At 34.0% G+C, this 26,931-nt stretch overlaps 1 protein-coding gene across 3 annotated transcripts in view; it reads right to left on the reverse strand.

Annotated features, from left to right (window-relative positions):
• Nucleotides 1-26,931, reverse strand: part of LOC138695456 (neuroblastoma suppressor of tumorigenicity 1-like) — a 98,308-nt gene that overhangs the window by 39,610 nt on the left and 31,767 nt on the right. The gene's annotated exons all lie outside the window — the stretch shown is intronic.

Below are 26,931 nucleotides of genomic sequence, written 5' to 3' on the forward strand. Positions count from 1 at the left end.
ACTTGCTGGATCAAATAGGCCTACAATTCCTGCAGAAAATGTAGCTAAAAGTATTTGACGATTTCACTCGGTCCAATAGAATTAATTGTATTTCCACAATTCAAAGCAATAGTGCCTTGTAGAGATGAACAAAACTAACTGTCGCTCTCGCTCGCTGTGTTCGTTGCATTTGTCTTTTGAGTCTCGAATCGTCATTCTCGGGCGCTTCGAGTCTCGCTCATCATTCTCGAAATAGCATTTGATCGGCGGAAAGATTTTGTAACTTTGAATAACGTTCATCATTGAAATAAATAACATTATAAATGTTTAAATGAGACAAAAAGACAAAACAGAACTAGTTATCAAAATGTTCTGGTTCTATTATATGATATTACCTATGGTTATATAAATAAAGAAAAAACCAATTCTCAAATAAATTTGCATTTCTAAGAAACATAAAAGATAACATTAATATCTTTTTACTTGAGATTGTACATTTGATCTCAAACATATGAAAAGAAAATTTCTAGCCTTTTAATAAGGGCCTAGTAAGATAAAGATTGGGGAACGGATTATTTTACACTGAGAGGTAGAGATGATGTTTCAAATAGGCTACTTGATTGTTTATACATATATAATAATTGCCAAAATAGATCAAAGTTCTGTCAGGTTCAAGGCTACTTGACTTCGGGACTTAGGGAGTCATCAGTATCGAGTCTCGGAACACTCACAAGCAGTCTTTACGTCAAGGACGCGACGTAATACAACATTGTCGTTCGAGTTTTCGGCTTTGCGGGCGCTGTTAGTCTCACTTTCTCGATCGTTGTTCATCTCTAGTGCCTATGATTATCTTGTTTAATGTGAATGGAATTGCATTTTTAGTGTTAACATTAGAACTAATTTTTGATACACTTTTTTATCGTCATATCAATTAATATAGAAACTGATTCAAGATCCTTCCTTACCAATGAGAGCAAAATCATCATCGAAGGCAAGAAATGAGACAGGACTAATACTAACCGTATTCCTGGGTTATTTCAGGTTCGGTTAATTCTTTAAGAATATTATCAACAGCAAAATTAAAGAGAATTGGGATAAAGAACAACCCTGAGCTACTCCTTCATAAAGGTGTATGTCACCACTTTTATTTAAGTCTGTTCCTATTTTGTTAATCTTATCTATCGTTTATTTAACGACGCTCGCAACTGCCGAGGTTATATCAGCGTCGCCGGCGTGCCGGAATTTTGTCCCGCAGTTCTTTTACATGTTAGTAAATCTACTGACATGAGCTTGTAGCATTTAAACACACTGGGCCGGGATCTAACCCGCAACCTCGATCACAGAAGGCCAGCCTATACCGGCTACGCTACCCAGGTCGACATCAAATTAATAAATTACTTATAAATGTGAAATGAAATTCCTTCGAAGTGTTGCTGGTCTCACTCTTTTAGATAAAAAAAAAACAAAAACAAAAATATACAACAACTAAATATTTTTAATTTGGCTGAGAAAATACAACAACAAAAACATAATTGGTACCAACATATAAGAAGTATGAATGACGACCGGTTACCTAAAGTAATACTGAACTATGAACCAAGAGGACACAGAAATGTTGGTAGACCAAGAACAAGATGGATAGACGACATAAACTTTGAAGACGGAACAGGCCAATAGCCTAATCCCTGTGGTTCATGATGATGACTTATAAATGTCGGCATTGATAAACAGACATATAGTATAACTCGTAGAAACTTTACAAATAGTTATTTTATGTATTTTGTAAATGGAGTCAAAGGTCTTAATTCTGAGAAAACAGAGAATTTACTTTTGTGTGTAGGCTAATTCGGTAAATCAGAGTTATCTTATTATTTGTGTTTTAAATGATTTTATTTAGTACGTCTTTTGAATAACAGTAAAAAAATAAACTATACACTGTAACATCATTCACAATATTATAAAGAAACTAAAATGTTATGGAAAACGTAAACATATTATAATAAGAAATCGTGTATTAATTTCGTGACATTCCTTTTCCTTCCCCCCCCCCAGAAAATATATTCACATGTGGTCGGGATTCTATTCACAAGAAATATTCGACAACCTTATAGGGTAAAGATTGGTAACATTGTGATACGAGTAATATTGTGATAGTAATTTTTGAGAATTTATTACAATTTTACCGAGCGAGAGAAGGACCGGTTTTGTGCCGCAACTTGTCCACGAACATTCCCTTAATACGTTGACGCAAAAAAACCGATCTTCCTCTCGCTCAGTAAAATTGTAATAAATTCTCAAATAGAACTAACACAATATTACTCATATCACAATATTACGAACCTTTACCCTACGTGGTTGATATTATTCTGACCCTTTATCTGCAAAATGGTGTATATCACAACGCTTTAGGCCAGTGTTTGGTTACCAAAAAACCGGAGGACCATGCCACCCGCCCACAAGGTGCTGTCAGTACGCGCCGAACTGATGAATGAGTTGTTGGGTGGGTCCGTGACGTCAGCAGGTCGTTCAACCCCGGCAACTCCTCCATTCATGACGAGCGCGCTGAGTGATTTTCTTTCGTTTCAAGAAAACGCGGATCAATTCAATTGTGGACTATTTACGCCGAAGTTACATTGCTACTGAGTGAGACTCGATGTCTCGGTTCCTGAAGCGGTCATCTTGCTTGCCACTGTATCCGAGGTTCGCGGGTTCAAGCCCAGATGGCGAAGAATTTTCAAGATGAGTATCAGGAAGTTGCACTTTCCACGCTTCTCGCACTAATTCAGTTCTTTATCATGTTGCGAATAATATTTATCTTGACTTATTACCAGGCAGCGCATTTTCGTTCCCAAATAAGTTAGGAAAATAATCAGTTAGTATATCCTGGAATTTTAGAGTTCAAACTCTGACCCTGAATGCTTACATCAGGACGCTACGAAAGGTATAACCTAGATTGTTTCATAATAATAATGGAGCATAGTAACTGTAAATGGGATTGCTACTAAATTGAAATGGTTTGTCCAGCTATTTTTAACCATATAAACGCTCTAAAACTGCACTAATATTAGTGGTAATAATCTATACTAATAATAAATCTGTAGCCGAAATTTTTCTGGTAATTTTCGATTTTCCAAAAATAATTGGTCCTAACATATATAATTAACCACCCTGAAACCGAAAATCGCTTTTTTGAAATTTTTGTTTGTATGTCTGTCTGTCTGTCTGTATGTTTGTTACCTTTTCACGCGATAATGGCTGAACGGATTTCGATGAAAATTGGAATATAAATTAAGTTCGTTGTAACTTAGATTTTAGGCTATATGTCATTCAAAATACATTATTTAAAAGGGGGGTTATAAGGGGGCCTGAATTAAATATATCGAATATCTCGCTTATTATTGATTTTTGTGAAAAATGTTACATAACAAAAGTTTCTTTAACAATAATTTGCGATAAGTTTTATTCCTTGAAACATTTTGATAGGACTGATATTTAATGAGATAAATGAGTTTTAAAATTAAAATAACTGCCATCTAAGGCCGTGTAATGAATTAAAAAACAAATGACTTCGTCTATAAGGGACCTTGGACAGCAACAATCGAAAGCTATGAAAGATACTCTACAAAGAATGTTTCTGTGTTTGTATGAAGTAATATCGGAAGCTAAATTAACCGATTTGTATAATTAATTATAATTTCACCATTGGAAAGTGTAGTTTCTCTAGATGGACATAATGCTATAATGTTATTACAGTAACTTCTGATATAATATAATATAATATAATATAATATAATATAATATAATATAATATAATATAATATAATATAATATAATATAATATAATATAAAATGTAATATTATATAATATAATTTAAGTTATTTGAAGGGTTCAGAACCATAGTGGGCCAAGCGCCATTTACTGAATACGTAGAAAACAAGGGTTAAAATTAAGTTATTACCTTAATTCAATGTAAACCTATAACAAGTAAAATAAAATATACACATTAAATCTAAATGATGTCAATCTTCATTAAACTATGGTTGCATGTAATAAAAATTAAGAAACATGTTAAAGGAATTGTCGTTGCACCAAATGAGTGTCTCTGGACCAAAATGATAGCATTTTAATTATTTGGATGCAATTTAAATTAAGTAACATATTAAACGATTTATCCTTCTATCAAACACGAATGTTCCCTGGATCAAACGTCCTATTTTAATTATATAATTAATTTATATTTATTTCTAACGGGTGCAGCGGAGCGCACGGGTACGGCTAGTAATAATAATAATAATAATAATAATAATAGTAATAATAATAATAATAATAATCTATACTAATAATAAATCTGTAGCCGAAATTTTTCTGGTAATTTTCCATTTTCCAAAAATAATTGGTCCTAACATATATAATTAACCACCCTGAAACCGAAAATCGCTTTTTTGAAATTTTTGTTTGTATGTCTGTCTGTCTGTCTGTATGTTTGTTACCTTTTCACGCGATAATGGATGAACGGATTTCGATGAAAATTGGAATATAAATTATGTTCGTTGTAACTTAGATTTCAGGCTATATGGCATTCAAAATACATTATTTAAAAGGGGGGTTATAAGGGGGCCTGAATTAAATAAATCGAAATATCTCGCTTATTATTGATTTTTGTGAAAAATGTTACATAACAGAAGTTTCTTTAAAAATAATTTGCGATAAGTTTTATTCCTTGAAACATTTTGATAGGACTGATATTTAATGAGATAAATGAGTTTTAAAATTAAAAATATTGCCATCTAAGGCTGTATAATGAAATAAAAAACAAATGACTTCGTCTATAAGGAGCCTTGGACAGCAACAATCGAAAGCTATGAAAGATAGCCTACAGAGAATGTTTCTGTGTTTGTATGAAGTAATATCGGAAGCTAAATTAACCGATTTGTATAATTAATTATAATTTCACCATTGGAAAGTGTAGTTTCTCTAGATGGACATAATGCTATAATGTTATTACAGTAACTTCTGATATAATATAATATAATATAATATAATATAATATAATATAATATAATATAATATAATATAATATAATATAATATAATATAATATAACATAATATTATATAATATTATATAATATAATTTAAGTTATTTGAAGGGTTCAGAACCATAGTGGGCCAAACGCCATTTACTGAATACGTAGAAAACAAGGGTTAAAATTAAGTTATTACCATAATTCAATGGAAACCTATAACAAGTAAAATAAAGTATACACATTAAATCTAAATGATGTCAATGTTAATTAAACTATGGTTGCATGTAATAAAAATTAGAAACATGTTAAAGGAATTGTCATTGCACCAATGAGTGGTCTCTGGACCAAAATGATCGCATTTTAATTATTTGGATGCAATTTAAATTAAGTAACATATTAAACGATTTATCCTTCTATCAAACACGAATGTTTCCTGGATCAAATGTCCTATTTTAATTATGTAATTACTTTATATTTATTTCTAACGGGTGCAGCGGAGCGCACGGGTACGGCTAGTAATAATAATAATAATAATAATAATTTAATATTTATTTATTTAATCTGGCAGAGCTAAGGCCAGTAGACCTTCTCTTCCGCCCAGCCAGACTCTAATTCTAATACAATACAATTGGTTACATAGTTATTACATTAATATCTAGACCATAAAACAACATGAAAGTAAATAATGAAAGTTGGATAAGTAATGTTAGTGTGACAATAATAAACATTGGTAAGAAATAGTTATAATAATAATAATAATAATAATAATAATAATAATAATAATAATAATAATAGTAATAATAATAATAATAATAATGAGATAATTTAAATAATTATTCTGTGATATATATATATATATATATATATATATATATATATATCACCATTAAACATTGAGAAACCTGAAAGAGCTATTATTGTTAACAAGAATTGTTGGAAAAATATTTCGTTTGTCTATTCTTAAATTGGTTTGATGTCTGATAGTCCCTGACATTACTCGGTAGGGAATTCCAAAGTCGAGGAACAGGCACAGTGAAAGAAGATGAATATGAGGATGTTCGGTGGGAGGGAATGGATAATATTGAGGAGTGTTGTGATCGTGTGTCTAGGTTATGATGGGTGGATAAATTTTGAAAACGAGACGCAAGATAGACAGGAGTGGAGAAATGCAATATGTAAAAGAGAAGGGAAAGACAGTGGATTTTTCTACGATCTTCTAGACGGAGCCAGGACAACATTTCGAGGGATGGTGTTACGTGATCAGCCCGGCGAATATTGCAGACGAAACGGACGCACATATTATGAACACGTTGCAGTCTCTGCGCCGAAGTAACGCTTAGATCAGTAAAGAGAATAATATCACAGTAATCGAAGTGTTTGCACTAACATTTTTTTCATGGAAAATTGTAGAAAATTCTTCAATCGCCTAAACGAGTGGATTAATGAGAAATATAACAGAAAATATAGTTAGATCGATAATAATACTGAATTAGCATATTATTACAGAACATAACAGTAAAAATGATACACATTAATTGTAAATATTCTATATATATAATATATATATATAATTTATATAGTTAATTCATTTAACGAAATCAATTCCGTTACATGATCAAAAACATATATTCTGAGGTTAAGAAATTCATATCTTTGACTATAACTGCCAGTAAAAATTTGTTGAAGCTAAGAAAATGTTCTTCCTACGTTACATGACGTTACAGGGACAAAATAATAATAACAAAAATCAATATACAAATTAGCAATATTTACATTTCACACAATATGTACAAATAATTAATTTATCAAAACATATCCCGTTGCAGTGAACGAAAACGTAATATATTCTGAGGTTATGAAATGAAAATCTTTTACGAACATCACATAAAATTTGTTTAAACTAAGAGAATGTTCTTTCTACGTCATGTGACGTTACAGGGGCATATTTATAATGCATTACATCATTAATGATTTCATGCGTACGTGCTTGTAATTATACCCTGCTTATGCATCCATGTGACGTAACAGATGTACCAGAAGAAACTACTCGATCCTCTGTACGTTTGGGAACGAAAATGCGCTGCCTGCTCATTACATTAAAAGAAGCATACACACATAAATGAGATCATTAAATGCGCACCGAACAAGAGGAATTTTCTTTTTATGGATTACACACAAAGGGGCAGTACAGTAAAGGCCCACTTAACCAGAACGCGGCTTAACCGAGTAAAAATATACAGTTGAACCTGGGTTATACGTAACCCAGTTTATATGCAGTTATAGTTTTTACGTAATTATGCAGAGGACATAGTAAAATTACACAGGATGTAAACTTCCAAAAAATATTGGTGATAGAACATAAATTACTGAACAAAAAATTATAGTAAAATGTTTATGTAACTTTTCTGGTTTCCCTAGAAGAATATGTTATCTGTGAATCTAACGGTAATAGATCGTCACTATTACTTTGGTCCATCACGTAGATTGCAACTGTGATGATATTCTTGCTTACATATCAGGCTACTCTGTTGTCTGTCTATTGTTGTGGTGTTAGCGTGTGTTGGACAAGAGGTCATTGACAATGACATTCACATTTACTGGAAGAGTAAATATTAGACTACTATCAGTTCTAAAAACATGGCATTTTAGGAATTAAAAACAAAAATAAAAGAAAAACAAACTTTCACTACACATTTTGTTGACCGAGACGTAATCTCTGTATATAATTTTGGCAGTTTATATCGTTTACACACTATATTTAATTATACATAAATTAATTCCGAATCTACGTAATTGATTTACACGTAATTCAGTTTAATAAATAATATACTTTAATCGCGTTTGAATTGTACGTATTTTTGTTCGCTTTAATGCGTAATAAAGTTACATTTTAACTTCACATGACTTGTCTTATGACTGAATATATTTCAATCATTTCCCACAATCCTAAAGGTCAGCTGTGGAATAAGGGGAACATAGAAGCCATGTGATGATACATCGGAGATCTTAAGGTTACTAACTCGTACTAATAAAACAGCAAATCTCACAACCCAGGCGAATACAAATCCAGTATGCTCTGTCTTTACATGCCAGCTTATTTTTTCCCCCACAGAACATGTTCCAAATATTTCAAAACAGTAAAGTTACACCGAGCGAGTTGGCTCAGACGGTAGCGTTTGAGTCTCACATTCGGAAGGTCCCGAATTCAAACCCCGTGGCCGGCCAATCTGACTGGGAATTTCCATGGGTTCCCACAGTCACAAAGACAAATGTCGGATTGTAAATTTACATACCATGATTCGCCACTGCCTCAATCACCAATATCATAAACATTAATTAAAATCTAAAATCAGTTACATGAACACAAGCCATCTACAACACACAGGAACTTAACAATAGTAACAACGGCTTACTGGTATATCTACAGAAACTAAACACGCGATGTGACCACAATGTTAAAGCGTGTGTAAATAAACTTAAAAAGGTAAAGTTACAGTTCACTCAGTATTTGTCTAGCAATCATGTGTGACTATGAAAGAAAGAGGTACTTGCTAGAAGACAAAGTTAGATTTATAGAAGAAGGCGGGGAAAATCCCAACAAAACAAAAACAGAAATTGTAAGAGATTTGCAATAAACATGAACTGGTAATATAAATCTTAAGAATTAAGATATTATGGATTTATTAATTTGTCCTACAGAATAATCTTTGTAATGTTGACAATTAATATTTGATGAGAAAAATTCCTGTGGCTGTTGACACTAGACATACAGACTAGACTGCCTAACTTGGTGTCAGGCCACAAAGGGAAACACTGAAGGAGGAAGGTTCGATCCGGTGCTGTAGATTGAATTCGGCGTAGCTTAGTGGTCAGAGCGCTTGGTACGTAGAACCAAGGACCCGGGTTCGATCCCCGGTGCCGGAGCGAATTTTTCTCCTCAAATATTAATTGTCAAAATTAAGATATCTTAAAATCTGAGTTCATAACTGAAAAAAAAAGTCATAGTAAATGTATGTAGTACCGGTAGTGTATATATATATATATATATTTACTTATATATTAAACTTGTTTATATAGTTACTTTTGTATGTGTCAGTTTGGATAGTTTGATTCCGTGTATAGTTGGTATAGTTCATGTATTTAGTTAGTATAATTTTAGTGTTCAATTGTATCGTTTTTGTGCGTTTAGTTTAGATAGTTTGTGTGTTTAGGCTGTATAATTTATGTGTGAAATTTGTATAGGTTTTTGTGTATTTAGTTTGTGTGTGAGTTAAGACTGTGTATGTGTTCAGTTTGTGTATTTTTTTTCTTTTTTTTATCGTGTGTTTAGTGTGGATAGTTGTGTGTTCAGATTATAATTTATGTGTTTAGTCTGCATAGTTTTTTTGTGGATGTTTAGTTCGCATAATTTATGTGTATAGTCTGTATAGTTTTTCGTGTTTAGTTGGTATAATTTGTTTATATGTTTATTTATAAGTGTATAGTGTAAGCTCTCTTGGACTGGCTCCCCAAGTGCAGTAGACCTTCAGCTCACCCTACAATCCTGTAGGAAGCCGTTGCCCTTATGGGATTTCAGGCTTTTCGTATTTCGTATATATTAAACATTGAAATTCTAGTCATTTTGTATTGATTAAAACACATCTGTACAAGTTAAAAGAATCCTTAAGTATTCCCAGCTCTCTGCAATGTTAAACTAATTCCTAGTCATTCAAAAATTATCTTATATTCAAACCTTATTTATACGTAGTTGAGTTGTGTTTAATGTAAACCATTCCCCGTCAGTTTTACTTTAAATTATTATATATTACCGATATATCACATCATAATTATCGTATATCACATCTTACATCCTATCATAAGCTTATATGGTATCTGATATGATACCTTTTTGCTTCATACAATATTCTGTACGCACTATGTATAGCATAATATAGAAGTCTCATACTTCGGCAAATTACATAAAATAATTCATAAAATTGTCATTCTTCGTCGTATTTTGCTCATCGGTATTCTTTAGTCCAATATTCAATATTATTGCGTGGGGAGGAACTTCAAAAATTTCTTCAGATCCTCTAAAATTTTGTAACAAAGAATAATCAGAATATGCTTTAATCATCGATTACACTTCTAAACTTATCGTTTCTGAATTTAACGTCTATAAGACTGAACAATTACACAGATATGCATTATTGAAATATCACAAAAATCGTAAACATTATATACAATTTTCTTATATTTACAATACTAGACGGTACGTTAATTTACCATTGAGAGAGCAAAAATTTTTTCACAATGGTAGTATTAATCTAGGACTAAGATTATATAACTCCGTAATAAAAATGCACCCTGAATTTTCAACAATTTCTGTTATTAATTTCAATAAAAAAATTAAACATCTGCTTAAATTGGTTCTCTGCATAACGTTTATGTTCTCATTTTCTCTTTTGTTTCCTTTTAATATAATATTTCTTGTGTATTAACGTTTGTGTTTCTCTATTATAATGGAACTACACTCGAACACGAGCCTCTGATTGAGATTCTGGCCTATTCAGGCATTACTGTACATCACATTTAACGATATGTATCGAAGGAAGAACTTATTGAAGAGTTCATTTTCAAAACGTCTCTTGTCCACCTGATAACGAAAATGAGCTTCCTGTGTCCATGCATTCTTCAAATATAACTCTACATACAACTGTCATGATTTTACTTCAAAACGCCTTCTAACCACTAAAATATTGCGTTAAAAGTGACTATTGCAATCAAACTAATTCTTGTCCACAGCAAAATTACGACAAAATATTAGTTCCAGCTTTGTAATCGAAGAGTCTCATGCTCCCATTTGGTTCTAAATGCAATGAACCTCTTTGGTTTTATGTTTCTTGCCTAGCTGGTAAGAAATTCTAGACTTAAAAACGTTTTCCGTGATTTCCCACAAAGTTATGTGGTTGGACAAGGGTCACTTTCAAAATAAGCTCCTCAATTGTTTGTATGCATGTCAAGTCTGATTAGTGTAATATGTAGCTAATTGGCGATGTTTGCAATGGAGGAAGAAAGAAACTAGCCATCCTACCCCATTATCTCCTGGCCTAGTTGCCTCGTAAGTGGTGCATTGCTGACATCACTTGGAAGGTTCAGATCTGTCTTCGTACAGTTGAATGAACAACAACCCGAATACGAATTCTGCTTATATGGGTGTTCCTGGTTTTTTTATGTTTTATATATTTAATCTAATATAAATAAATAGCAATATCAATAATATATCATATACTGCATCGTATCGTAACATAATTAACATGTTATCATGATAATGTATCACTATCTTCCCGGTCATGTTGGTTATGACGACGATGTCTGGTGTCTGGTTGTCGTCGTGGGAATTTCAACTTTTTCAGTCGTAAAGTGATTCATAATCCGACATTTCTACAAGTTTTTCCTTGCAGTCGAGTGTAATTGGCAAGGGTGACTGCGAGTCTGCAAACCTGTCTGCGACCAACTTGAGAAAGGAGGGGCGTAGCGCACAAGGCTTTCGCGGTATGACGACTACATACAAACAAAACTACGACGAGACCTCTCGTTACGCGCAATGCAACGCGATGGATGACTGGAGCTCGTCAAACTACTCCGCCGAGCAACAGATGTCGGGGTCTGGGAGCGAGCCGAGCGGGAACGGGGGCAATCACAGTTGGTACCACCTGCAGCTACTAGATGGCGACTGTGAGTAGGAAGAAAGAGGTGGGGAAATGGGGGAGGAAGAAGCAAGGAGAGAAGGAAAGGAAGAAAATGAAAGTGAAATTAGGAAAAATATGGTGCAAATAGCACGCAATCAAACACAACAAACCAAAGTGGAAAAAAAGAAGGAAGAGAAAATGGAAAGAAAGAAAATGAAGTCTACACCTGTGGAGTAATGGTTAGCGCGTCTGACCGCAAAACCAGGTGACCCGAGTTCGATTCCCGGTGGGGGCAAGTTACCTGGTTGAGGCTTTTTTTCAGGGTTTTCTCTCAACCCAATACGAGCAAATTCTGGGTAACTTTCAGTGCTGGATCCCGGATTCATTTCACCGGCATCATCATTTTCATTTCATTCAGACGCTAAATAGCGTGAGATGTTGATACAGCGACGTAAAATAACCAATTAGAATTAGAAATATAAATATAAGAAGACTTTAAAACAGGAAAAAAAGAATAAGTAAAGTGGATGAAGTGCAGGAAAAAATTAAATAAGGAGAGAAGAAAACCAAGAAAACATTATTGTGGAAACAAAATAGGTAAGAAAGAAAGAATGTAAGAAACAAAGAAATTAATTAAGAAAGATATTAAAGAATAAAGAAGGATGAAGAGACAGGAAAAGGCATAGTTTTAAGAAAAAAGTAGAGAAAACATAAATAAAAGAAAAAGGAAGATATGAACATAGAAAGAAAACGGATAAACAAGAAAACGTCAGGTAAATAAATACTGCAAGAAGAAATTATGAATATATAATAACACTGGACCAAAAACAGAGAAATAAAGAAGAAAAAGAATGATATAAAGTTATTAAAGAAAGAATAAAGAAAACATAGAAAAGAAGACAAAATTAAAGAAGAAAGAAAATAACAAGGAAGAGAATGGGCAAAAGGAAATACGAAAGTAAGAAAGGAAATGAGAAAGAAAGGTAGGTATATAATCACAGGAATGATAGAAGGATGGAGAGATGGAAGGAACCAATAAGATAAAAAGATAATGAAAGAATATATTGAACAAACAAACAAAAAGGGAAAGCCAAGAAGGAAATTAATTTAAGAATATAAGGAAAGGTGTAAAGAATTGATGAAAAACTACACAAAAAGTAGACTGATGGAGAGATGGAAGATAGGAAGGATGACATATTTGCAGAAAGAAATTAAGAGATGAAAGATAGATAAGAATTTAGGTACATACAAATGAAGAATTCATGAAGTGATGGAAGATATGAAGTAAGGAAGGAAGATATACATAAAGAATGGTAATGAAGAGATGGAGTAGAGAAAGAAACGGACACATAGAGAAAGGAGTGAAGAGTTATGAACGAATTGAAGATAGGAATAAAGAGATACATGAAGAAAAAATGAAGAGCTGATGAAGTGATGAAAGATAGAAAGATAGATGGAGATGGGGCATACATAAAGGAAGAAATGAAGAGTTAATGAAGAGATGGAGGATAGGAATGAAGAAAGAAAAAGTGAAGAATTGATGGAGAAGGAGACAGATAAAGAAAGAGATAAAGAGTTAATGAAGAGATAGTAGACAGGTAATAAGATACATAACACATGAAGAACGAAAACATAGAAGACAGGAATGAAGAAAGATATGTTATAAAGAAAGAAGTGAAGGATTGCTGAAGAGATGGAAAAAAGGAAGAAAGAGATACATAAAGAAATGAAGAATCAATAAGCATAGAGAAGATAGGAGTGAAGAAAAAATGAAGAATAACTGATGAAGAGATGGCAGATAGAAAGTAAGGAAGAAAGAACGTTAGTGTAGCATGAGAAATGAAATTAAGAAAGAGTGATGAGATGAAAGGAAGGAAGAATGTTAGGGTACGTACACGTTGGAGCAACGATAAACGATAAAAGAAACGATCTAGCGACGCTTTGGTATTATCAAAGAATCAAGTGTTCATATCGAAGCAACGAGGACGCGGGAAGCGAACATTTTGATTTATCAGTAGAAGATATTCTATGCATTCACTTAATGAAAGAAGATATATAGGAAATATCAGCTGCTAAGTTCAAGGTTAATATAAGTTAAATACGTACAAAATTAAAGCAGTTTCTCATCCCAAAGATAGTATAAATTCGTTGTGTTGTGATTGGGTCTTGTGATCACATAACATATGACCAATAAATACACAACTGATCAATTTGCCAATATCTACAATAATTAATTTAATATGCCGAAATAATAATACATCGATTAATATTCGGATATATTGACAACCGTCGGTAATTATACAGATTAATATTATCCTAATCAGAGATCATATAAACGACAAGAGCGAAGAAACGGTACTTTTCTTTTTCGTCGCTTTTATCGTGTATCTTCGCTTTTATCGTTACTCCAATATGCTCACCTCAATGACAATGCATGCTTCAATTCTCCCTGATATAGCATCGCTGCTTCCTTTATCCTTTATCGTCGCTCCAACGTGTACGTACCCTTACAAAGAATGATGCTAGAGAAAGGAGAAGAAAATATGAAGAGGAAGACAAAAGGGAGTAAGAAAATGGAAAAGTGAAGGGCTTGTAAGAAACGTAATTAAATGGAATGGAAGAAGATGGAAGGGAAGGAAGAGTGGCGGTGCGGTGCGGTGAAGAAAAACTGGACTTGCAAGGCGAGCGAGGAGCAATTCAAGGCTTGACGCTGCTTACGTAACCTGTGCAGAGCCTCCTTCGTGGGCCCCAAAATCAGGTGCGCCCTCCCTGACGGTTCTAAGCGTCCACAAACAAAAGACGCGCAATGTTTTATTTTATCTATTATGTCCCCTCCGTCCCATATATTTTTTTCTTGAAACAGGTGATGGGTATGGTAAAGGTGGTAGTGATATCAGAATCTTGTAATTGAGACGGGAAGAAACTCTATCGAAGGCGGAAACACTGAATATTTATTGCAGTGGGTATGATTGCAAATTTAGCAAAAGTGGACACCATAGAATTAGTTTGCTATGAGCCACGACCAAATGCTAATTTTATTAGTACTTAAGCCGTGAACCAATTTAATTTGTGTGACCACACCGAGTGACTCCACTCCACAAGTTACGGGGATGAGGGCGCCACGATTGCGTATAAAATTAGCCGTACCGCGCGGTCTCTCTCAGTAATACCTCAGATCATATATAGATTGCTCGTTCCTTTGTTAAAATCGTTTGCACTTTGAAGTGAACAACGGCCAGGATCGCCACCCGTCCGCCGTAAACGAACATGAGATGGCAGTACAGTCGCTAATGCAATTCAAATGGAAGTTATGACGTGACTCCTTATGTAACAACTAGATGGCAGCATAGTAAACCTGACAAACGTTGTTAACTTATAAACCTATAGCGCGGAGCGATCTGGGTATATTTATGATCTAGGGTAATACCTAGGCATTGAGAGCAGCTATAGGACTGTACGACCATTCGTTTTATTTTGTAATCGCAAGTGTTGCAATATTAATGTGATAATAGATGCGTAGATACACTTTGCGTGAATCATAAAAAAAAATTGTTGTGAGCTGGGAATGTAGTTTCATTTGGAAAAAAATACCTAGGTCCAAGTTCAAAAGGGAAACAACTCAAAATTAAAAGTTATGAAAAATCTGAATTTTAAAGCTTCATATTGCTGTGAAAAATCCAAGTGACACACACTAATTTGAAACTTATAAAGTCTGTGATGTATCTTGTCTCGCTGTGAAAAGAGAGAGAAAGGAGATATGTCTTACTTCGTCTGTATTGTTATGGCGATGGGGGAGAGGAACGATGCCGTCCATCCATCCAGTGGCGGAAGGGACTAGTTGATACATTCTGTAGCACAAAATAAAATAACAAAATATCTCTCTTCGTACTGTGTAGTTCCGTCACTGAGCTTGTTTTTCAAGAAACTGAGTTCCGGTAGCCTGTATGTACAATAACAAGGTTTTAAAATGAATCCTGCAAATTTACAACCCTCCTATAATATCAACCCTCATTTGAAGGGATTTGGTTTTATTGCTACTGAGACAAGATAAACCTTACCAGTTATAGTATATACAAAACATCATTAACAGAATTTGGAGTAATTTCAACGTTTCTTATTCTATTTCACAGCAACATAAAACTTTGAAATGCAGATTTCTCAAAACTTTAAATTTTGAGTTGATTCCCTTTTGAACTGGGCCGTCAATATATTGACAAAGTGGAAGAGCGTGGTATATTGCCGAGCTCTGGTCATTACATCAGCCAGTGTTTACCATTCGACCAGTCAGTCACCTTGTGTGGTGCAGCATGAATCCTTTGAACGTTACTGTCAGTGACCAGGACAGTTTAAATAAGCAGAAAGGGGTTGTGAATCATTTATGTGACTATTACACTTTTTACTACGTCATACTACTTTCCACCAATAAAACGGTCGGAAAGGACGTGTTTCAACCAATCATGGCTGTTTATCCCTACAATTTTATAACTTCCTAGCATTTGTTTGGTTTTACCACTTCCCTAGCATTTGTTTGGTTTTATCACTTCCCTAGCATTTGTTTCTTTGTTTGCCAACATTTCAAACTGCAAATTCATTACGGTATTACAAAACATGCTTAGCGATCGTTATTTGTTTCTCACAAAGATAGTCAACCGAAAATGGCGGTCAGTTCAAAAGTTTTGGTGAAGCTAACATTAGTGAAACAGAATTTTATTGTATTAGAGTACTTTATTTCTTCTAATCTTCATATACTTTATTCTGTTTTTATCACCTCTTTACCATTTGTTTGTTTGCCAGCATTTAAAACCGCAAATTCCTTACGGTGCTATAAAACATGCTTTGCGATCGTCATTTGTTTACCGCATAGATATTTAACTGAAAACAGCGGCTCCGTTCAAACATTTTGGTGAAGCTAACATTACTGAAATAGAATTTTAGTAAGAAAATTAATATTTTATTGTATTAAAGTGCTTTATTTCTTCTAATTGTTATATATTTTCTACTAATCGTGTAATAGTCAATTAAATCCCACTCGAGTTTTGATTTTCTCTAGATAAATTAAAACCTCTAGTGAGATTACTGTTGATAATGTGGTCCTTATTGATAAATAGCTACCCTTTCCACATTTAAGAACGTATTAATAGCCTTGAGTGGAATAACGTGGTGTGTAGTCAATTTATTGCAGCTTTGCTGATGTTCGTATGACCGTGAAAAAACGCTCCTTCTTGTAAACTTACGAAAAGCGACATACCATGTTCTTCCAGCCATCCATTCAATTGTAGCCGTAAGATGATTTCAATTGTCCGATAGACCCCGGGGACATATTACAGGAAAGGATGGATATTGTTATCAAAGAATAAAAGGAATTGTGTCCGTGCTCCGGTTCTGACTTCCAGAAGAGATGTTCGATGCATCGTTTGCGAAGTTTTCTTTAACAGATCGCCATCGTGCTCGGCACCGCCATGCCATCGCTCTGGTGTGAAGCTCCTCCTGCGTCCCGCGGAGAGCGTCTCGACGCCAGGCGTCGCAGCAGCTTCCGGCAATAAGCAGAGCGAGAGGAGGCGCCGGCGAGGTGTCTGCAGGGTTGTTTGTTTGGGTAGCGGGCTATTTCGGGGCGGCTGCTCCCCAGGAATTGTTGCAGACGGGAACTACGAAATAACGACTTAGAGGGCATGCCCTTTGCTTTGCGTACGAGGGATCTCTGCTTCAAGTCCCTAATTAACACTTCCAGCTTTGTGTACACAACTTACTCCACGACTTCATTGCGTAAGCCCGCCGCCATGTACGTGAAAGACACAAGCATGTGTTCGAGTCCAGTCTACTACATACAGTAGTAGTAGTAGTAGTAGTACTAGGAATAGTAGCAGTAGTAGTAGTAATAGTAGTAGTAGGCATAATAGGAGTAGTAGTAGTAGTAATAGTAGTAGTACTAGTAGTAGTAGTAGTAACAAATACTCTCTAACATTAATACTGGAAAGTTCACGATAAGAGAGGCGAATGACTCATCAGTGCTATCTAGCGGCAGGGAATGTTGACAGTGAGGATAACGTGACACGTAGCGCGGTAAACTGCATCTAACAAGAGTTTTGTACTTCAACACGTGGTGTAAGTCGTAAGGCTTATTCTCATGGTTGTTCCACAAAATGTCAGGGAAAAGTGGAATTGTTTCTTCTGTGTTCTTCTGTAAAAACTACGTTTGGCAAAAAGATGGTAGATCGTTCTTCAGATTTTCGAAAGATACAGATAGGTGAGTGAGTAGTCATGTAAATACGAATACCTAGTCTATTACTTTTCTGCCACAGGATGATTATTATTATTATTATTATTATTATTATTATTACTGTTATTTGTTTTTGTCTTATAGATGTGCCATATGGGTAAATTAATGTAAAAGACAGGACCTAGACGAAACGTTTAAAACTAGAGAAACAGAGTATCTGTACAAAAATCACAAAATATGTTCACATCACTTTAGATTATCGGACTTCAATAACCCTAATTTGAAAAGTCAGGGGTAAGTAAAAATAAGGTGTAATTGGAAAAGTACCGAAATTTCAAATGAGTCATAGACCTGTTAATTTTTAATATTTTTTTAATAACAGACTGAAGAGAACAGTTATTCCTTCACTGAATTTAACAGCTCCTTCTTCCGAAAATATGGGTCAAAGTACGATGAATGAATCGCGAAGGTCCCCAAACAAACGCATTAGACCTTCCATCGAGGAGGCGACAGGTTCTCCGATTCCAAACAGAAATGACGATAGTCCTCTACCAGGTACCTCATAATCAGATAGTACATTAGCAATAACATGTTCTCTGTCCTAAGTGAATCAGTTATTAAACTGCATAAAACTACTTTAATTCCATCATACCAAACACAATTTCTTTATAGTTTCTCCATATAAAATACTGAAAGTCATGACTTTTTCAAACTAAATAGACGCATATTGTGATACGTAACATAAAAATACGAATTATTGATTTTGTGAAGAAAGTGTGTGAACTCATGTTTTCTCATAAAAACTGATTTAGTTAGTTATTCCTACATATAGAATGTATTGAGTCAGCTAATTCAGGTTCATGACTTACAATATGTCGACACCTGATCACCTAATTGGAATAATAAGTTATTATTAAAGTAAGACCTAAATAATTACAATTAAATTGTGAAAAGGAGCAGATAAAATAAGGTTTAATGTCTTAATTGTTATCACGATTGGTTTAAACATACACTAAAACCAGACGTAAGTGCAAGTTTGAACCAATAAATTATTGAGATTTGCAATAAAATAATGAGTCTAGGAAATTGTATATTTAGTATGTAGAACTACATTTGTTTATAGATCTTTAGTTATATTATTAAGTTTTGTACTTGTGAACTATATCAATAAATCAATATGTCAATATGTCAATATGTCAGTTAGTTATTCGCAAAATATTATTTACCTAGCCCTAGACTTTCAAGACGTTATTAATATTTCACTAAATGAAGTCCCTTTTTATTTTTTAAGATGCAAGAAATCCTAAAAGGTCAAAGATGGCTCAAGATCGTCAGATAAAGACACTTTCTAAGAAATTGATTGCACCTCAAAAGTTGGTATCTAAACACAAAAAAATTATTTCATCTCTTCGGGCGGAAGTGAGAGCTCTGAAGACAACCAGTTCAAATACTGATTTAATCAAAATTGTTTCTAATGATGAATTCATTATGTCGGAAGTGCGCTTAAAAAGAAAGAAAAAATGGGAAGGCGGTATTACAGATGTCTCCGATTTGGATGTAACTGTTGATGACAAAAATGTACAGCATACAAATGAAGAAACCGTGTTGCAAGAAAATGCAAGGGCTTACGTTGCAGGTTGGGTGTGTAGCAGAATGAATCACGAAATTTGTCGAAATTTATCTTATAAAGAAAGCCCCAACGATGACGTAACAACGCACATCGCAAATAAAAAATACTGTAAAGATTCAAAAATTGTTTTCCCTAATGATGTTTCTTTAATGCTCAGCCAATTGTGTTCTGATGTTTTCAAAGAAATTGGTAATGTTATTTGTAAAACTAGAATTGGTGTAAAAAAAGAACTAGTTAAAATGGTAGTGCTCCCTGTTAACATGTCCATTTGCAGTGACTGTGCCAATGTCTTCATTGATAAATATTTCAATGTGTTAATAAATTGTTACATCAAAAATAAAATGGACAATCATACAGCTAAAAAACAAAACAAGCGATGTATGAAAGCTGCTAAAGTCATGCACAACTAAATTTCATCAAATTTGAAAATATGAGAATTTATCAATTCATTTCTATTCCAATAGCTTTGTAATTTGTTATTAATTAAAAATGTTATGAACAAAGTGACTCTAAAGTATACTATTTATTGCTTTGCAGCTTCTTATTGAAATCAAATGCACACCTCTCCTCTTTTCCTCACGTAACCCAGCACGACGCACGGAGTGTGCGAACGTTTCAAGCCGCTAGATGGCAGCACTGTTACTTTTCGCCGCCGCTTGCAATGCTAAACAGGAAAGCTTTCCAGTATTAATGAGAGAGTATTTGGTAGTAACTAGGAGTAGTAGCAGTAGTAGTAGTAGACCTAGTAGGAGTAGTAGTAGTAGTACTAGTAGTAGTAGGAGTAGTAGTAGTAGTAGTAGTAATAGTAGTAGTACTAGTAGTAGTAGTAGTAGACCTAGTAGGAGTAGTAGTAGTACTGGTGGTAGTAGTAGTACTACTACTAGTAGTACTAGTAGTAGTAGTAGTACTAGTAGTAGGAGTAGTAGTAATAGTACTAGTAGTAGTAATAGTAGTACTAGGAGTAGTAGAAGTAGTAGTACTAGCAGTAGTAGTACTAGGAGTAGTAGTAATAGTAGTACCAGTAGTAGAACCAGTGCTAGTAGTAGTAGTAATAGTACTAGTACTAGGAGTTGTAGAAGTAGTAGTAGTAATAGTGTAAGTACTAGCAGTAGTAGTGCTAGGAGTAGTAGTAGTAATAGTAGTAGTACTAGTAGTAGTACCAGTACTAGTAGTAGTACTAGGAGTAGTAGAAGTAGTAATAGTAATAGTAGTAGTACTAGGAGTAGTAGAAGTAGTAGTAATAGTAATAGTACTAGGACTAGTAGTAGTAGTAATAGTACTAATAGTAGTAGTAGTACTAGGAGTAGTAGAAGTAGTAGTAGTAATAGTAGTAGTACTAGGAGTAGTAGAAGTAGTAATAGTAGTAGTACTAGCAGTAGTAGTACTAAGAGTAGTAGTAATAGTAGTAGTACTAGTAGTAGTACCAGTACTAGTAGTAGTAGTAATAGTACTAGTACTAGTAGTAGTAGTACTAGGAGTAGTAGAAGTAGTAGTGGTAGTAATAGTAGTAGTACTAGCAGTAGTAGTGCTAGGAGTAGTAGTAGTAATAGTACCAGTACTAGTAGTAGTACTAGGAGTAGTAGAAGTAGTAGTAGTACTAGCAATAGTAGTACTAGTAGTAGTAGTAGTAGTACTAGGAGTAGTAGAAGTAGTAGTAGTAATAGTAGTAGTATTAGGAGTAGTAGTAGTAATAGTAGTAGTACTAGTAGTAGTACCAGTACTAGTAGTAGTAGTAATAGTACTAGTAGTAGTAGTACCAGTACTAGTAGTAGTAGTAGTACTAGGAGTAGAAGTAGTAGTAGTAGTAGTAATAGTAGTAGTACTAGGAGTAGTAGAAGTAGTAGTAGCAGTAATAGTAGTAGTACTAGGAGTAGTAGAAGTAGTAGTAGTAGTAATAGTAGTAGTAGTACTAGGAGTAGTAGTAGTAATAGTAGTACTAGTAGTAATAGTAGTAGTAGTAGTAGTACTAGCAGTAGTAGCAGTAGTAGTAATAATAGTAGTGCTAGTAGTAGTAGTAGTACTAGGAGTAGTAGCAGTAGTAGTAATAATAGTAGTGCTAGTAGTAGTAGGAGTAGTAGCAGTAGTAGTAATAGTAGTAGTAGTACTAGTAGTAATAGTAGTAGTACTAGTAGTAATAGTAGTAGTAGTACTAGTAGTAGTAGCAGTAGTAGTAATAATAGTAGTGCTAGTAGTAGTAGTAGGAGTAGTAGCAGTAGTAGTAGTAAAAGTAGTAGTAGTACTAGGAGTAGTAGCAGTAGTAGTAATAATAGTAGTGCTGGTAGTAGTAGTAGGAGTAGTAGCAGTAGTAGTAGTAGTACTAGTAGTAATAGTAGTAGTAGTACTAGGAGTAGTAGCAGTAGTAGTAATAATAGTAGTGCTAGTAGTAGTAGGAGTAGTAGCAGTAGTAGTAGTAATAGTAGTACTGGGAGTAGTAGCAGTAGTAGTAATAGTAGTAGTAGTACTAGGAGTAGTAGCAGTAGTAGTAATAATAGTAGTGCTAGTAGTAGTAGTAGTAGGAGTAGTAGCAGTAGTAGTAGTAATAGTAGTAGTAGTACTAGTAGTAATAGTAGTACTAGGAGTAGTAGCAGTAGTAGTAATAATAGTAGTGCTAGTAGTAGTAGTAGTAGTAGGAGTAGTAGCAGTAGTAGTAGTAATAGTAGTAGTACTAGTAGTAACAGTAGTAGTAGTACTAGGAGTAGTAGCAGTACTAGTAGTGGTATAGTAGTAGTACTATAAGTAGTAGCAATAGTAGTAGTAATAGTAGTACTGTTAGTAGTAGTAGTAGTAGTAGTATAGTAGTATTAATACTTGTAGGGAAGCAAGCAGTCTCTAAAACTGGTTGTGAATATATTGTTCATATTTTCTTCAAAATTAAATACACTTCCTGCGCAGTTATCAGTAGCGAATAGTATGGTAATGAAATCCAAACTCTAGTTATTATGACACTTTTAGCCGGACAAATACTACAGTAGTTTACTCCTGGTTCAACAGATGGCGCATATATAAATCACTTCTTGTTACAATGTTATGTAATAAGGGTAAGTCCCATTTTAGGCCTTTTCTAGTGATGAAGGTGGTAGCGGCGGCGGTGACAGCGGCGGTAGTGGTTATTTCAGAGAAGAGAAGAGAAGAGAAGAGACCACCACAGTTACTTGTGCAATGGTGTTTAGAAAACCAATTTTGGTGAACATACCTAAAGATTTGGGAAAGTCGGAGCCTATGATAGTGGGAAAGATATTATTACGGTGCGAGATTTAGACATATACAGTACAAAAAACAACAAAAAAAACCCGAATCATGTTGAGCATTATGAAAACTTTTAAATAATTTTTGACGATGTTATCTTACCAGGCAACGTCGGACTGCTCTCTTCCGATTGGTAATCTGAAATGCTGCCTTAGCAACCTTACACTAATACGTAGATGTCAGTCAACTGTTAATACTGAACTAATTTTCATAGTGCTGTAAGCGAGGTGCATGACCTTAAACTAGCCTGTGAAGTGTGAAGCTTGAACAACAGCAAGATGAGTTCCGAGAGAGATCAAGTCTGCGAGGATTAGCTGCAGAAAAGCATATGCATCCGAAGTGCTTTGGTTCGAATCTCTGCCCTGGGGCTGCATGTCTTCTCGCGGGCCATATAACGGAAGAGGCATTAAGAGTGATGTTCCTACGTGTTTACAAGTGAAAGTGGACCTTAGCGCAGCTGAGCAGCGCGTACTGTTGCACCTGTTACAGGCGCTGCAACTGCAGCCGATGTGGGTTACGTCAGTATCGCAACACAGCTACAATTGCAACGCAGAGTACCGCCGTCTGAAAATTCCAACTAAGAAGACTGAAGTGATGCAAATACATGAAAAATATTGAAATATAGGAAAAGTTAATAAAATATGTACTACAAATAGCCTACGCCATAAATTTGTATAGTTGTAATCGCGAAGACTGAGGTAATCGAAAGATATGATTAGCGTTCGGATATGTAAATAAAACATGTTGACAAATGTAGGAACAATTATTACTAATATATGTACTATACATATCATTAATTTAACTTAGTTGTAATGTAAAAGACTGATTTAATGGGAAAATACGTTTAGCATTAGATATTTGATAAATGTTGAAAAATATAGGAAGAATTACTTAAATTTGTACCACAAATATGTCATAAATTTATATAAGTTAATTAGTATAACAGCAAATATTGAAGTAATGGAAAGATACGGTTAGCATTGCATATCTACATGAAAAATGTTGAAATACGAACAGAAAAGAATAAAGTAATGGAAGGATACGATTAGCATTCGATATCTATATGAAAAATGTTGAAATATATGGAAAGAATTATTAAAACATGTACTATAAATATGTCATAAATTTATATAATTAATATAACAGCAAAGATTGAAGTAATGGAAAGATACGATTAGCATTCGATATCTATATGAAAAATGTTGAAATATATGGAAAGAATTATTAAAATATGTACTATAAATATGTCATAAATTTATATAATTAATATAACAGCAAAGATTGAAGTAATGGAAAGATACGATTAGCATTCGATAACTAGATTACAAATGTTGAAAAATATAGAAGAATTACTAAAATATGTACTAGCCTATAAATATGTCATAAATTTATAGTTATAACAGCAAAGATTGAAGTAATGGAAATATATGATTAGCATCCGATAACTAGATTACAAATGTTGAAAAGTATAGAAGAATTACTAAAATATGTACTATAAATATGTCATAAATTTATAGTTATAACAGCAAAGATTGAAGTAATGGAAAGATATGATTAGCATTCGATATCTATATGAAAAATGTTGAAATATGTAGGAAGAATTACTAAAATTTGTACCATAAAGGCCCTACGGTATTTATAGCAAATTTATCTAATTTTATAACAGCAAAGTTTGATGTAATGGAAAGATACGGGATTAGCGTTCGATATCTATATGAAAAATGTTCAAATCTGTAGGAATAATAATTACTAAAATCTGTACTACAAATATGCCATAAATATATGTAATTATAAAAGCACATATTGAAGTAATGGAAAGATACGATTAGAATTGGATATATACAAGAAAAATGTTCAAATATGTAGGAAGAATTACTAAAATTTGTACTACAAATATGCCATAAATATATATAATTATAAACGCAAATATTGAAGTACTGGAAAGTACGATTAGCATTCGATAAATACATGAAAAATATTCAAATATGTAGGAAGAATTACTAAAATTTGTACCGTAAATATGTTATAAAAGCAAAGATTGAAGTAACGAAAAGATACGATTAGCAGTGGATATCTACATGAGAAATGTTGTAATACAGTATGTAGGAAGAATTACTAAAATTCGTGCCATAAATATATGTTATAAAAGCAAAGATTGAAGTAATGGAAAGATACTATTAGTATTGGATATCTACATGAAAAATGTTGTAATAGGCCTATGTAGGAAGAATTACTAAAATTTGTAATACAAATATGCCATAAATTTATGTAATTATAATACAAGAAAATTTAACGAGAGAGAGAGAGGGGTGTAGGAAGAAATATACTTGATGCAAAAGAGGGGGACCCGAAGTCCCGAAATATATTTAAAATTACAAACGATATACAGTGTCACACCCTATATAATAGAACGTACAGAACCGACTACTGAAACGGAAATGAAATTTCCGAAGATCACATCATTTTCATATTCAACGCTTTTCGAAACAATTCAGTTCCCACAAGCTGCAAATGATATCACCTTTATAATTAATTTTCTTCAACTATCACTTCAAATACTGATATAAATTAAATCATTTGTAGCGCAACGAAATAAAAGACACATTTTCGTTCTACTGCACTCCAAACGAAAGATTCTCGTAGTATTATAACCTTAAAAATTAAAATATTTGACCATAATTTATAATTTTCGCTTTTATGTAATTTGTGAGACGTTAGTTCGCTAGCATTATCACCTTCATCTCACTCAGACGCTAGATAACCATTGCAGTTGATAAAACGACGTAAAATAACCAATTAAGCAAATATGATTCTTTCATACTTCTTATGAGATGGCCATAGAGCTAGACTCATAGGAAAGAGGATGAGAAAAGAAGAAATGAGAAGGAAGCAGAAGATATGATGGCAAGGAAGAGGAGCAAATGAAGAGATTTGCAGGAAAACATGAGCAAAGAAGCATAAAAGAAGGAACGAGGAGGAAAATGAGAGAAAAAAGAAAATATAAATAAATAAACACGGCTGCACTGGAAGGAATGGTGAACAGGAGAAAAGTTCGGAACAGAAGAAGATATCAAATGATAGACAACAGTAAGATATAGGCTATGAACCATATGCGGAGACTAAAAAGAAGACAGAAAATAGAGATTGTTGTAGAATGCAGGGTTTGCAGTGAAATAACTGCCCTTTGGCAGAACACAATGAATTAATTATTTTCTTTCTAAAAGTTACCATATTTCTTGTGCATAATTCCCGCATAAGTTGACTGGTAGATACCGAATATGAACAAAAATCCCGTTCAATAGTTCGGAGTAAATAGATGTGCACAGACAGTACGACAAAAACCACATCTTTCGCTTTATTTCCGCTAAAATCTCGAAATAGATTTTATGCAGCACAATATCTCCTCTTGATAATTATTGTTAGTATAATGAGTCTAAGGCGTGGACCTTAACGGGTAAAGATAATAGGTACGGAAATGAAGCTGATAAGGCCCTTGTAGAGTGATCGTGAATACAACGAACACATTCGACAAGAACTTCCTGTACAAAATATAGTCGTAACCGGTATAATAACCATCTGAGGAAATGGCTGAAATCAGATTCCACAAAAAAGTTTACACGATAAAAAATGAACCTTCTCCACTTTCTCCCCAAAACAGTAAAGGAACTAATTTATTTTTCTTCTTTCTCATATGCCTTTAAAGAATCAGCCCTTTGGCTTCATTTGTTATCTTTTTTTTTATTTTTTTTTATTTTAGTTGGTTATTTAACGACGCTGTATCAACTACTAGGTTATTTAGCGTCGATGAGATTGGTGATAGCGAGATGATATTTGGCGACATGAGGCCGAGGACTCGCCATAGATTACCTTGCATTCACATTACGGTTGGGGAAAACCTCGGAAAAAACCCAACCAGGTAATCAGCCCAAGCGGGGATCGAACCCGCGCCCGAACGCAACTTCAGACCGGCAGGCAAGCGCCTTAACCGACTGAGCCACGCCGGTGGCTTTCATTTGTTATCACTAGGTAGTAGATTAAAATAACTATTACACTCTTACTACGTCACACTACTTTTGACCAATAAAACGGTACGAAAAGACGTATTTCGACCAATCATGGCTGCTTATCGCACAATTTTATCGCGTCCCTAGCATTTGTTTAA

This window comes from Periplaneta americana, chromosome 1 (assembly GCF_040183065.1).
Source record: "Periplaneta americana isolate PAMFEO1 chromosome 1, P.americana_PAMFEO1_priV1, whole genome shotgun sequence".
Taxonomy (NCBI): domain Eukaryota; kingdom Metazoa; phylum Arthropoda; class Insecta; order Blattodea; family Blattidae; genus Periplaneta; species Periplaneta americana.